Below are 10,710 nucleotides of genomic sequence, written 5' to 3'. Positions count from 1 at the left end.
ATCTATGTTCATCAGTGATATTGGCCTGTAGTTTTCTTTCTTTGTGACGTCTTTGTCTGGTTTTGGTATCAGGGTGATGGTGGCTTCATAAAATGAGTTTGGGAGTGTTCTTCCTTCTGCTATATTTTGGAAGAGTTTGAGAAGGATAGGTGTTAGCTCTTCTCTAAATGTATGATGGAATTTGCCTGTGAAGCCATCTGGTCCTGGGCTTTTGTTTGTTGGAAGATTTTTAATCACAATCTCAATTTCAGTGTTTGTGATTGGTCTGTTTATATTTTCTATTTCTTCCTGCTTCAGTCTCAGAAGGTTGTGCTTTTCTAAGAATTTGTCCATTTCTTCCAGGTTGTCCATTTTATTGGCATATAGTTGCTTGTAGTAACTTTCTTTCTTAACTTTCTTTTTTCCTTTCTTTTTCTGCAGTGTCAGTTGTTATTTCTCCTTTTTCATTTCTAATTCTATTGATTGGAGTCTTCTCCCTTTTTTTCTTGATGAGTCTGGCTAATGGTTTATCAATTTGTTTATCTTCTCAAAAAACCAACTTTTAGTTTTATTGATCTTTGCTATCGTTTTCTTCATTTTTTTCCATTTATTTCTCATCTGATCTTTATGATTTCTTTCCTTCTGCTAAGTTTGAGGGGTTTTTGTTCTTTTTCTCTAATTGCTTTACGTGTAAGTTTACGTTGTTTATTTGAGGTGTTTCTTATTTCTTGAGGTAGGTTTGTATTGCTATAAACTTCCCTCTTAGAACTGCTTTTGCTGCATTCCATAGGCTTTGGGTCATTGTGTTGTCTTGTCATTTGTCTCTAGGTAGTTTTTGATTTCCTCTTGATTTCCTCAGTGATCTCTGGTTATTTAGTAGTGTATTGTTTAGCCTCCATATGTTTGTAGTTTTTACAGATTTCTTTCCTGTTATTGATATGTAGTCGCACAATGTTGTGGTCATAAAAGATACTTGATACGATTTCAATTTTCTTAAATTTACCAGTGTTGGATTTGTGACCCAAGACATGATCTATCCTGGAGAATGTTCCATGAGCACTTGAGAAGACAGTATATTCTGTTGTTTTTGGATGGAATGCACTATAAATATCAATTAAGTCCATCTTCTTTAATGTATCATTTAAAGCTGTGTTTCCCTATTTATTTTCACTTTGGATGATGTGTCCGTTGGTGAAAGTGGGTTGTTAATGTCCCCTACTCTGATTGTGTTACTGCCGATTTCCCATTTTATTGCTGTTAGCATTTGCCTTATGTATTGAGTTGCTCCTATGTTGGGTGCATAAATATTTACAATTATTATATCTTCTTCTTGGATTGATCCCTTAATCATCATGTAGTGTCCTTGTTTGTCTCTTGTAATAGTCTTTCTTTTAAATTCTACTTTGTCTGACATGAGAATTGCTACTCCAGCTTTCTTTTGATTTCCATTTGCATGGAATATCTCTTTCCATCCCCTCACTTTCAGTGTATATGTGTCCTTAGGTCTGAAGTGGGTCTCTTGTAGATAGCATATTTACATGTCTTGTTTTTCTATCCATTCAGCCAGTCTGTGTCTTTTGCTTGGAGCATTTAATCCATTTACATTTAAGGTAGTTATCGATATGTATGTTCCTATTACCATTTTCTTAATTGTTTTATGTGGGTTTGTTATTGTAGGTCTTTTCCTTCTCTTGTGTTTCCTGCCTAGAGAAGTTCCTTTAGCATTTGTTGTAATGCTGGTTTGGTGGTGCTGAATTCTCTTAGCTTTTACTTGTCTGTAAGGGCTTTAATTTCTCTGTCGAATATGAATGAGACCCTTGCTGGGTAGAGTAATCTTGGTTGTAGGTTTTTCCCTTTCATCACTTTAAATATGTCCTGCCACTCCCTTCTGGCTTGCAGATTTTCTGCTGAAATATCAGCTCTTAACCTTATGCAGATTCCCTTGTATGTTATTTGTTGTTTTTCCCTTGATGCTTTTAATATTTCTTTTTTTTTGGTCTTCTTCTTCTGGGACCCCTGTAATTCGAATGTTGGTTCGTTTTATGTCCCAAAGGTCTCTGAGTTGGTCCTCAATTCTTTTTTCTTTATTCTGCTCTGCAGTAGTTATTTCCACTATTTTATCTTCCAGGTCACTTATCCGTTCTTCTGCCTCAGTTATTCTGCTATTGATTCCTTCTAGAGAAATTTTAATTTCATTTATTATTGTGTTGTTCATCATTGTATGTTTGCTCTTTAGTTCTTCTAGGTCCTTGTTACACGTTTCTGGTTTTTTCTCCATTCTATTTCCAAGATTTGGATCAACTTTACTTTTCTTAATCTGAATTTTTTTTCAGGTAGACTGCCTATTTCCTCTTAATTTGTTTGGTCTGTTTGGTTTTTACCTTGCTCCTTCATCTGCTGTGTTTTTCTCTGTCTTCTCATTTTGCTTAACTTACTGTGTTTAGGGTCACCTTCTCGGAGGCTGCAGGTTCGTAGTTCCCATTGTTTTTGGTGTCTGCCCCTAGTGGCTAAGATTTGTTCATTGATTTTTGTAGGCTTCCTGGTGGAGGGGATTTGTGCCTGTGTTCTGGTGAATGAGCCTGGATCTTTTCTTTCTGGTGAGCAGGACCGCGTCAGCGGTGTGTTTTGGGGTGTCTGTGACCTTATTATGATTTTAGGCAGGCTCCTTGCTAATGGGTGGTGTTGTGTTCCTGTCTTGCTAGTTGTTTTGCTTAGGGTGTCCAGCACTGTAGCTTTCTGGTGGTTGAGTGGAGCTGGTTCTTAGCATTGGGATGGAGATCTCTGGGAAAACTTTTGCCGTTTGATATTACCTGGAGCTGGGAGGTCTCTGGTGGACCAATGATCTGAATTTGGCTCTCCCACCTCAGAGGCACAGGTCTGACACCCAACCCAAGCACCAAGACCCTGTCAGCTACATGGATCAGAAAAAAAGGGAGAAAATCAGAAAGAAGTAAAATAAAATAAAGTTATTAAAATAAAAAAAATTAAAAAGTAGTAAAAAAAAAAAAAAGAGACAGAACCCTAGGACAAATGGTAAAAGCAAAGCTATACAGACATAATCACACAAAGCAGCATACACATACACACTCACAAAAAGAGAAAAAGGAAAAAAAAAAAATATATATATATATAAAGAAAAAAGGGAGAGAGCAACCAAATCAATAAACAAATCTACCAATGATAATAAACTCTAACTACTAACTAAGATAAACATAAAACCAGAAACAAATCAGATGCAGAAAGCAAACCCCAAGTCTAAAGTTGCTCCCCAAGTCCACTGCCTCAATTTTGGGATGATTTGTTGTGTATCCATGTATTCCACAGATGCAGATGTACATCAAGTTGATTGTGGAGATTTAACCCGCTGCTCCTGAGGCTGCTGAGAGAGATTTCCCTTTCTCTTCTTTGTTCACACAGCTCCTGGGGTTCAGCTTTGGATTTGGCCCCACCTCTGTGTGTAGGTCACCTGAAAGTGTCTGTTCCCCACCCAGACAGGAAGGGGTTAAAGTTGCAGCTGATTAGGGGGCTCTGGCTCACTAGGGGCGGGGGGGTCCGAGGGAGGGGTACGGAATGTGGGGCGAGCCTGCAGCAGCAGAGGACAGTGTGATGTTGCAACAGCCTGAGGCACGCCATGTGTTCTACCAGGGAAGTTGTCCCTGGCAGTGGTGGGTTGCACAGGCTCCCGGGAAGGGAGATGTGGATAGTGACCTGTGTTTGCACACAGGCTTCCTCGTGACTGCAGCAACAACCTTAGCATCTCATGCCCGTCTCTGATGTCTGTGCTGATAGCCGTGGCTCGCAGCTGTCTCTGGAGCTTGTTTAGGCAGTGCTCTGAATCCCCTCTCCTTGTGCACCCTGAAACAATGGTCTCCTGTCTCTTAGGCAGGTCCACACCTTTTCCTGGACTCCCTCCCGGCTAGCTGTAGTGCACTAGCCCCCTTCAGGCTGTGATCACGCAGCCAACCCCAGTCCTCTCCCTGAGATTTGATCTCCGAAGCCCGAGCCTCAGCTCCCAGTTCCCGCCCATCCCGGCGGGTTAGTAGACAAGCCTCTTGGGCTGGTGAGTGCTGGTTGGCACTGATCCTCTGTGTGGGAATCTCTCCGCTTTGCCCTCTGCACCCCTGTTGCTGCGCTCTCCTCTGTGGCTCTGAAGTTTCGCCCCTGTCTCCGCCAGTGAAGGGGCTCCCTAGTGTGTGGAAACTTTTCCTCCTTCACAGCTCCCTCCCCAAGGTTCAGGTCCTGTCCCTATTCTTTTGTCTCTGTTTTTTCTTTTTTCTTTTGCCCTACCCAAGTACGTGGGGAGTTTCTTGCCTTTTGGGAAGTCTGAGGTCTTCTGCCAGCATTCAGTAGGCATTCTGTAGGAGTTGTTCCACATGTAGATGTATTTCTGATGTGTTTGTGAGGAGGAAGGTGATCTCCACCTCTTACTCCTCTACCATCTTGAAGGTCTCACAAGTGCATATGTTTGTCTGGTGGTGGAGCTAGCCATATAGAAACTGAATTTTCTGCAAAATCAGTGAGAAATATGGTATTTTTAAAAGTATGATATCAACAAGAATGTGGCTTCTCAAAAATTCTTGTTGCCTTGCTGCACCACACCAGCAAATCACTTCAGAGTGCACCGGGGCAAATCACATCATGTCATTATGTCATGGATCATAATGAAGCACAGAGACTGATTGAACCAACAGGCCTCAGTGCTAATCTCCAAGCTAGACTGAAGGCTTGAGAAGTTTTCTGATGGGGATAAAGGGGAAAAGATTGAAAGCTGAAGTTAATGATGAAAGCAAAATGAACCCCACAGGTGAAATTATTTCAATAGCAACATGTCTCAGAGCCAAAGTTTTGATGATTAATAAAATGAATAGAACAGGTCAGGAATTCCCAGGCTGCCTCAGGTCAGAGTGATGGGTCAATCAATGTGTAGCAGGATTGCCTGCTGCCTGGGGGCCAGAACCCACTGACCAGAGATGCATGGTGAAGGGGGAAAATATGGGTCACTGGAAAGGAAATGGTTCTTTTTTACCCCTTGAAATTGGAAAAAGTAGCAATGTAGGGCTCATTTGTTCATGTCCTTTCCTTTTTTTTTTTTTTTAATTTAAGAAAGACCTCAAAGAGCATGTTACCTTTTAAAAATTTATGGAAGGTATTTTTAAAAAGAAGGATAAAGACTTGCAAGTCTGTACAAAAAGTCCCACCAGCCAATCCCCATAAAAGTCAGTTTAAAGGACTTTATTTTAGTCTGTTCATTTTTTTTTCCTGAATATAAAAGTCATGCATGTCTACTATAGGAAAAAAAAATGAAAAATATAGAAAAACATATGGAGGAAAAGAAACAGCCACTAATATTTCTGCTATCAGTAATAACTATTACTCATATTTCAGTGTATCTTATTTCCAGTGTTTTACAGATTTTTTCCATACTTAAAGCTATAACGTACATACAGTTTTATTTACTGGCTTATTTAACTTAATGATATGCATTTTTACCATTAAAATTATTATAAATGTTTTTAAGGACACCATTATATCTCACCATATATGCAGAGTATTCCCATGTTGTTGGACATTTCCCTTTCCATTTTCTGTTACTATTACTAATCTGTGGTGGAGATCTTTGAGCTAGGATCATTGTTCACATTTCTGGCTATTTTTAAATGATTGATCCTAAGGATTATTCTAAACTTAAACTCCCATTTGTGGGGAAATAGGGCTTCAAATAAGTATGTGCAATATATTCCAGAGATGGAGCCCTCCCCAGGAAAATTCTTGACTTATTTCTTACTGTCACTGTATGATTTACCATTGAATGTAATTCACCAGATTGTGTAATTCACAAAAATCATTCTTGCTCCAACTTCATCCACCACATATATGCAGCACAGAGCCAATCTGATGGGCCATATGAAGCGTTGTGCAGTTGTGGTTACTGTGACTGGAGATTCATTTCATTTAGGCATTGTAGAAATGCAACCCTTCAAGGCTGAGTAACTCTTTCCATAGACACTACTACAGCTAGATAAATGATACCTGGTGAAAGTTATAAATTTCTATCGCTTGATTTCAACTGGAGAATGTAATACCACAATGCCGACTCCTCCGTCCTCAGCAGATCACAAACAATGATAAACTTTCCATCTGATGTGACAGGGCAGCTGAATCTACTGTAGCCATTTCTGACTCTGCAAGACTGTCAAGCTCACCACTGAATAATATAAAACCTGCATTTGCCAAATCTCTCGCTTACATGCCAGATGGAGGAAAACTGCCACCGTGTCTGATTTGTAAGCTCGAGTATCTGATCAGAGGGAAAAAAAATCATTATACTTGTGACGAAGAATGGAAAGAACCATATCATGATCCACGGAGGGTGAACTTATGGAGGAAGAAAAAAAGAGGAATGTGTCAACTGACAACACAATCCACCTATTGCTGGATAAGGTTAATGCTTGTTCATGTAAACATATAAAAGCTATATTTTAACAAAACTGAGTGTGCTCTAGGAAGTACTTCTTTTCAAGGCTGCAAAATTGCTGTAGCCCTAAAACCCTTTGATAAATGAGCATTTCTAGGATATGCTGAAATATAGTGGGTCAGAGAAAAGTGAAATATACTATAGATGAAGGATTTAACCTAATCAGAATGTAAACCTGCATGGGGTAAGACTGTGCTCATTTCTGTCTCTCTGTTTAGATCTGGCACAGATTTATACATATTTAGGCACTGTTTTTACTGAGCGATGATAACATGATCAGGGTAACAATAATGCACTTAAAATTTTTAAGTACCTTAGAGCCCATACAGTTGAAAGGTAGCAGAATATGCCACCCCAAAATATGCCACTTTGGCATTAGGATTATTTTGAACTGAAGGAAATTGAGAAGAAGCAGATATAAGAAAAGGGTTTTTTTCTGTTCTCGCTCTATTTGCCTAAAAGCAGGATATAAATTTGCAACTGTGCCCCCGACTCCCTTCTACCAAGAGAAGTTAATCAGCAAAGACAACTTTAGACCCTTATCAGCCCAGAGACAATACCAGAGGAACCTACATAACAAACCTTGCTAAGACTAGCTCTCATATACCATTAGTTTCCCCCTATATTTGTCTTCCTACAGTTTACTGTCCCTTGAAGCTCAAAGTCCTTTTCCTTTGTCTTGTCCCTTCTCTAAAAATTTATTGTTCTTTTGCTAAGATACTATATAAGTCCAAGTTTTAGCCACCCCTTTGAGTTACTCATCACTGGGTACTCCCAAGAGCATGTGTGATGCACATGTCAATAAACTTATGTTTGTTTTTCTCTCATTAATCTGCCTTTTGTCATTCTGATTTACAGGGCCCCAGCCAGAGAACCTAAAATGGGTAGAAGAAAAAGGTTTTTTTTTTCCCTCCTTTATAACGTGTTCATGTCCATTAGTTTATTTTGATATACACACGCTGATACAAATTACAAAACTCAAAGGTGGATAGACATGATATTTATACATGGAGAAACTGAGACTCAGATAAAATTCATATGCAGTATTTCACAACCACTAAGAGATGGGTCTGGGACTGATACCAAAGTTTTCTGTCTTTCGCCTGTACTTTTGTATACAAGACAAAATTTTAAAGTTAGCATTGAGAAACTTGATTTGGACTCTCATACAAGGGTCATGAGGGTGGAGCTTCCTTGCCTATGGCTTAAAGAGGTGGGTAGCAGAAATGTTCCATTCAACCATAGATGGCTTAAATGAGCCTTGCCATGATGCATCATCAGGAGAATAAAAAATTCTAAAATGGTCCCAAGAGGAACTTTGTTGTTTGGGTTCTTTAACCATTGTAGTATCTCCTGTTCTAGCATTCCTTTCATTAGACCTTTAACTTTTATTTTCTAGTTTATTTGCTTTTCCATTACAGTCATAGTGAGTGAAAATGTCACCCAGTATCAGAGCAGACATAGGAGTAGGAAAACAACATGGACTTTGGGGATGTAGGCACTGTATTTGGGTTTTCAGTAATTTGGGATAAATCAACCAAGAAGAAAGCTGGTAAAGATTAATGGAATAATGTATGTGAAAGGGTAGTGAAATTAGAGACTGCATACTTTTTTATTATCACTAGGATGCTGTTTTTAAGTGATAGTCTGTGTAGGTGTATTTGTGTCTCTGTATATAGTGTAATGCCTGTGTATGTGTCTTTGTGTGTGTTTGATATGTATACATGTGCATGTGTGTATAGTATATGTGTGGGTGTGGGTGTGGATTTTTTACAATGTACAGTAAAATGTTGGGGCAGTCGGTTAGAGCTATGAACTGATGGGCTGAACTGTCCTCCTGCTTTTTATTTTTTGCACCTGAAATCTCTCTATTAATATTTGACTGTGTGAGTAGAATTAATATTTGCACCTGCACTAAAAATAACTTTTCATAACTTCCTGAGACTTTTGGTCTTCTTTGAAGCCAAAAAATAAGAGAGAGGATCTTAGGTAACTTACTTGCATGTGAGGATATTCTAGGTCTGACTTAGTCGCTGACTTGCTGATTGCGCTTCTGCAGAGCTTGGGTGAAGGCTGTAGTCCTGTGTCCTCAGTTCTCCTGAGGTGTTGCATGGCCACCCCTCTAATTTGAGTCTCTGGGGTTTTTTTGTTTGTTTTGTCTTCACCTCTTCTTAATAGACTAGCAGGGAGATTGGAGAGTACACTGTAGATTTCTGTACCTTCCCCGATTTTCAGTTTGTATAGCAGAAAGACTGCCAGATTACCCTCCAATATAGTACTTTGTGTGTGACATTTTGAAGGTATTCCCAAATACACCTTTTCTTCTCCTTGCCACAATGCATGTCACTCTTTGTTGTCATGTTTCACTACTGGACTCTGGGTACCGTAAGGGCAGAGGCTGTCATATTTGTGCCTGGTTCCTGGTACATGACCACCAACTAAATACTGGCCTGAAGGCACACATGAATCAATAGCAAGTAACTGGGGAAAGCTCCCAGAATCTAATGTAAATGATGAGTGTAAAGAATTAGTCCTGGGGCTTCCCTGGTGGCGCAGTGGTTGAGAGTCTGCCTGCCGATGCAGGGTACACGGGTTCGTGCCCCGGTCCGGGAAGATCCCACATGCCACGGAGCGGCTGGGCCCGTGAGCCATGGCTGCTGAGCCTGCGCTTCCGGAGCCTGTGCTCCGCAACGTGAGAGGCCACAGAAGTGAGAGGCCCGCGTACTGCCAAAAAAAAAAAAAAAAAAAAAAGAATTAGTCCTGGACGTGGAATCTTTCTCCTCTGCTGACGAGGCAAACAAAGCCAATTTTTTGAATAACTACATTGTAAATAACATTAGTGGCAGATTTTACTGGAGCAGTGAGACATCACATGTAAAAAAGAACCTCTTTTCTCTGTGTGAAGTTTCAGTTTATTTTGCTGAGTGCAAAATTCTTTTATATACTTTTACAAGAAGGAAGGAGGCATGCTTTATTATATAGGCATAAATGCAGGATAAGGCACTTTGAAAAAGAAAAGCAATTGAAATTCTGTATGGAAAGTGTTTTAAGAGGCTAATGCACGCGCACTGCTGTTTATTCCGGAGTAAAGTGACCATGAAAAGGAGAGAAAAGAGTCAGAAAACTTCTTCCAATTTGTACCAATAAAATGTAAATGCTTGTTATTTTGCTGTGAACATCATCATATTGGATTTGGAGAGCACTGTTTTCCAGAATTTAAAATGCAACAATCCGTAGACAGAAACTGTTCCTCTGGCAACCAAACCTTGAAAAAAAAGTTTAAGATTAAAAGCAAATACATATGAACAACAACAAAAAATCTCTCAATTCACATACTGGAAATCAAAAGAATTTTATTTCAAATTATGAGCAAGAAACTCCCTGCCTGTTTACTACCTGTATTTTCCCAATAATTTATAATTAGAACCCAGCAGTAAGTATTGATTTCCAATTGATGGATATCATCTGTGCCCTAATAAACTGACAGACCTTCAGAAATCTACCCAGAGAGACCTTTAGAATACATGACATGAGTTAAACATATTTTATTTAACACCCAAGGAAATTTGCATTTCATCTCTCAGGCTTTTACGAAGCTGTGTAAATGATTTAGCTCAGCTTTTAGATTTCAGAGTCATTTCATTTCAATTTGGGAGCACTCTTGTGTAATTCTTAGCCTTTGTTCAACCAAATGTAGATGACCGACATTTAGCATGTGGAATAACATGTCAAAAATATGGGATGCTTCAATTCACGGTTTGTGGATTTAGTAAAGATGTGAAATAAAGCCTTTGATGCGTGCAAAAATCACAGTAAAATGTAAGTGAAACCTAATTGTAAAATGTAAATGAGGTCTAATTGTTTACCATGCTCTTGTAACTGGAATCCTGCTGGGTAATATGCCACAGCATCCCCTAGGAAGTGGTGATACCACATTCATTGAAGTCCAGGGAGGTTTAGCTCCTACAAATGCTATCCTTGTTTACCAGAAATGGGTGGGGCATTTCTTCCAGGAGTGAGATCTTCTGTTTTGTGTGGTTGGCAGCCTATTCAAGGCATAAGCACTGAGGACAGGATATTCATACAGAAAAGGCCAAGAATCAGTGTACCTAAAAGATTGCTCAGAACAAACTGAGGATCCTAGGCTAATGCATTATTTTACTAGCATTATTTTATTTCATTAGTTTTATAATCTGAGAAAAAAATGAAGTGGAGAAGGTCTCATCATTAAATACTTGGCATTACTAATAGGTCAA

At 39.3% G+C, this 10,710-nt stretch overlaps 1 long non-coding RNA gene across 2 annotated transcripts in view; it reads left to right on the top strand.

Moving 5' to 3' along the window:
* Nucleotides 1-6,380, top strand: part of LOC114486755 (uncharacterized) — a 121,118-nt gene extending 114,738 nt beyond the window's left edge. For both annotated transcript variants that reach the window (XR_008618104.1, XR_003681020.1), the window contains exon 3: nt 6,130-6,380. This is a non-coding gene — a long non-coding RNA (uncharacterized lncRNA). The remainder of the gene's footprint in view (nt 1-6,129) is intronic.
* Nucleotides 6,381-10,710: the final 4,330 nt, after the last annotated feature.

Source organism: Physeter macrocephalus, chromosome 8 (genome assembly GCF_002837175.3).
Source record: "Physeter macrocephalus isolate SW-GA chromosome 8, ASM283717v5, whole genome shotgun sequence".
NCBI lineage: Eukaryota > Metazoa > Chordata > Mammalia > Artiodactyla > Physeteridae > Physeter > Physeter macrocephalus.
This window is presented reverse-complemented; position numbering and strand designations above follow the sequence as displayed.